At 41.7% G+C, this 4117-nt stretch overlaps 1 pseudogene; it reads right to left on the bottom strand.

Moving 5' to 3' along the window:
* Positions 1-1650: 1650 nt before the first annotated feature.
* LOC110325964 lies at positions 1651-2477 on the bottom strand (annotated as a pseudogene).
* Positions 2478-4117: the final 1640 nt, after the last annotated feature.

Below are 4117 nucleotides of genomic sequence, written 5' to 3'. Positions count from 1 at the left end.
AAAATATTCATTTGATATCATGTACTTATTTGGAGAAATACAAGAAAATGAAGTGTGTGAAACTCGTGAAAAGTTTCAAAGATTGGAAACATTTCAACCGATTGTGTGACCATGTTTTAGGAGTGTTTAACTACAATAAAAATGCTTACAATGCATCGATAAAAGCAACATGAATACGCAGTTTTATCATAAAGAAGCTTTTTAAAGGCTCAGCTATGTTAGGGATTAAGTTAAGCCATTTGAAACAATTCTTAAAGTCCACTTGAAATGAAGTATTGTTTTGTGGTTTCTAAATGACCTGTGTCTTCGCTAGGTACCTACTCCTATGGGTAGAACTAGAAGTGAATAGAGCAGTCACTGCTTTTCAGAGAAACCAATTACCTTTCCTCCTGACTGTCTGATAAAGCTGCAAGCCTTCTTTTTTTTCCCCAGCTTTCCAAAATAATCTTTGTACGTCCTTTAAAAAAGACAACCTTTTCTGGTACTTTGCCAAACTCTTTTATTTTTGTTTTATTTTATTTTTTTTAAAAAGAACTAATCTTGACCAAATTTGGAAAAGCGTATGGTGCTTACTCCACATAAAACCAGTGTGTGTGTCTCATAGGAGAGTGTTCAGGATGTGGGACGCTTCCAGAACACAGGGGTGGCTTGGGCTCAGTGCTGGATGCTAATGTGAAGCCAGGTTCAGGGAAAATTACCTACCCGGTGAAGGTTCAGGGCTTCATACTCCCCTCCTTAAAGTGGGTGTTGGGAAGTGTCGTGGCTCAATAAGCAGTTATCTCAGGCTGCTGGCTTAGCTTGCAGTTGTTCACATACAAGGTGCTCTGTAAGTACTAGACCCTTGGGCAAAGCAAAGGTAGAATGGCAAGCGGAACTTAAAGTGGGCGCTCTCCCGTTCTCTTAACTCTTTTGTACTCTATCACAGCAAACTCCATGGGAAATAGGGAGGTTGTGTATTTGCTGTTCTAACTCCAGAGGCTGCCCCGACACTCATGCTTATGCATGTCTGTGCATCATCTGTCCGATACGTTTTTGTTTCATTCTGGGGACCGAACTCTGGGGACTTGTAGGTGATAAGACTTGCTCTACTGCTGAGCTGTGTCCCTAGCCCTCTTCCGCATACTTTCTGAGCGCCTGATTATGTAATGAGCAGCTTGAGACATGTGGCCTAAGGAACTTATGGTTAGACAAGCAGTTGAAGGCACATACAGTGTAGGGTAAGCGAGGGATAAAGTGACCACCATCATTGCACCCAGCATCTGCTCTGGGCACTGAACAGTTTGAGTTGTTTTCACTTTCGTGAGCTTAGATTTTATAGTCAACATTAACAGTTTTTTACATTCTCCAAGAAGCTATGGATATCAAGCCCAAGTTTAGCCAACAGACCTCCTTGTCTGAGAAATGTGGCAATTTACTGCTGAAGATTTGGAGTAGATCTTGGGTTTATGCAGGACTGGAGGATTAGTGCAGTGCAATAAAAATATTAGATACGGACACATTAGGAATAAGGTTAATTAAAAATAAACCCCAACTGTCAGTTTTTAAAGATATATTTTAAAATTTCAAAGTCTTCCTTCCTTCTTTCTTTTTCTTTTTCTTTTTCCTTCTTTTTTTACACATATGAAGCTGTTTAATTAGGTTGTTAACAATTTAGAAGACCAGTTTGTGCAGATACATCCCGTTTGTCAGGGAAAACTGAGTTCGCAGTTAGCCCCGGAGCTGAGGAACAGCTTTAATCTTTGGCAAAATCTGCGAGTCCACAGTTTTCTGATCAGCCTTTCGCTGATCGGATCTCGCCCTCCTGATGCCTGGGCTTGCTGCTTCTTGAAAAGTGTCAGTCAGGTGTTTGGAGATTTTAGCCTCACTGATACCAACTTTTGTAGAGGTGGCAATGACAAACTTCTGGTGTGCTCCGCGCAGAGGAACTCTGCTGATGGCAAGAGGTCCAGTCACAAGTAGCAAGCCACTGTCTTGTCCCCGGTGGCGCCCAGTGAGGATGATCAAAACAGTCCCGGGAGTGAAGCTGGAGCGCAGCCTTCTCACTGCTGGCTGAAGGGCTTTTTGCCATGGCTCAGCAACTTCCGAGGCACATCTTTGGTGGGATAATACCTAGGCATTTCTCGAAGCTTTACCATCTGGGTGCCACCGTTCTTGTCCCCACCAACTGTTTTTGTGACAGTAGCAAGGACCTTCTTTTTCTTCTTCTTCTCAACCTTGTCTTGGCAGCTCAGTATTCCCTTTTGTACAGGCCTTTCTGGAGTACATAGCAGATTGGGAGTAGCCGCCAATTCCTCTAACCAGGACAGGGTTTCGGCTGCAATGGGGCTTCCCCCTTCTCGGGCTTTTTAACCTTAGGGTGACCCTTTTGGGCTGCACCAGTGGCCCCGGGGACCAGAGGCAGCAGCATCACCGCCAGCGTTCTTGGCCGCAGGTTTCTTTTCCTTTTTATCAGTCTTCTTCACCGTTTCACCTGCCATCTTGCAAGTCGGGAAAGAGAACTAAGACAGAGGCTTCCGGTCTATAAGCAATGACCGGAGGTCTGTTTTTTTTTTTTTTTCTTTTAATTTTTAAAATTAACATTGGTGTTCTACGTATGTCTGTGTGAGGATGTCAGATTCCCTGAACTGGAATTACAGACAGTTGTGAACTGCCACCTTGGTGCTGGGAACTGAACCTGGGCCCTGTGGAAGAGCAGCCAGTGCTCTTATCTGCTGAGCCTACCATTCAAGCTGTTTTTATTCAGATAACTTTTACTGGCCTAAGTCAGTATCTGAATCAGTCACTTTAGAGAAGTTTTATTCCCAGCTTTTAATTCTCTGCCTTCCTTTTGGTGGGCTTAACAACTCATTAATAATCTTTAACTTTTTGATATTTATTTAGTGTGTGTATGTGCATGCCAAGGCAGGTATGGACACACACACACACACACACACACACACACACATAAATGTAGTATCTTTGGATTGGATTGTGTTCGAAGGTTTGATTGTAAAAGTTACTGCTGTTGTTGCTGAATTGACTTTTATTCATTCGGTGAATTTTGGCTTGGAATTGGGACAGAATTTCCTAATAAATCGTTCTAGAACTCCACTGTAATGAGATATGGAGGTGGATTCAGCATTAACTTAACCTCGGCGCTTAACACCGGGACTTAATCACCAAAGGGCTCTTAACCCAGTAGTAAGTTCACATAGAATTTCCACAATTGTGATTCTTCAACCAATTGATTCTTCAATCACTCTTTAGGAAGGAATGCTGTTATATGTGTAAATGTGTGTGTAAGAATTCCCATATGTATCATGTAAAGCAATAATATAGTCATATTTTCATTTTATTTAAGAACTTCTCATACACTATATTTTGATCACATCCTTTCCCTCTCTAACTCAAGCACTGACTATATTTTAGTAGAGCTGGAGGTTGGGAGTGAACTCTGCTGGGAGGATGAAGGACGCTCAGATTCATTTAGTCTCCTGATAATTCTTCTGCCTGATCTTATAATGCCTGCCTGCACACAGTCACACTTCACACCCACTCCAGTCAGCTGCACTCAGGGGTCCCTAGCTGCTTCTGCCATGGGGGCTAAGGCATCTTTGTTTTCTCCTCTAACAGTGCTCATTCACCTGAAAAGCTTTTCATGACCTTGAGTATTTAGGTATATAAAATAGGAATAAAAACCACTTACTGATAATTAACCCATAAAGAAATTATTTTGAAAACGATTATTTTGGTATATATGCCATTTGAACATTATTGATTTAAGTGTTTTAAGAAAGATTTATTTGTTTTATGTGTTGAGTGCTTCGCCTGTATGTAAATGTGCCACATGAGGATAATGCCAAGTGAGGCCATAGAGGGAGTTGGATCCACTGGAGCTCAGGATCAGACAGCTGGGAGGCTTCAAGTTGCCACTGGGCCCCTGTAAGAGCAGCAAGTGTTTTTAATCCCTGAGCCATCTTTCTAGCCCTTTATACATATTATTTCACCACTTTATTGAAGATGGAAGCAAATTTGCATACTAATGAGATAGATGTTTGTGTTTCTTTTTTTCTTTTTTTTTACATAAGGAATTAAATTTTGGCTGAACATTTGGTACTGTAGGACACGGAGCCTCTTC

The sequence above is a fragment of the Mus pahari genome, chromosome 8 (genome assembly GCF_900095145.1).
Source record: "Mus pahari chromosome 8, PAHARI_EIJ_v1.1, whole genome shotgun sequence".
In the NCBI taxonomy this organism is placed as follows: Eukaryota; Metazoa; Chordata; class Mammalia; order Rodentia; family Muridae; genus Mus; species Mus pahari.
The sequence above is the reverse complement of the archived record's forward strand: the minus strand, read 5'-3'. Positions and strand labels throughout refer to the sequence as shown.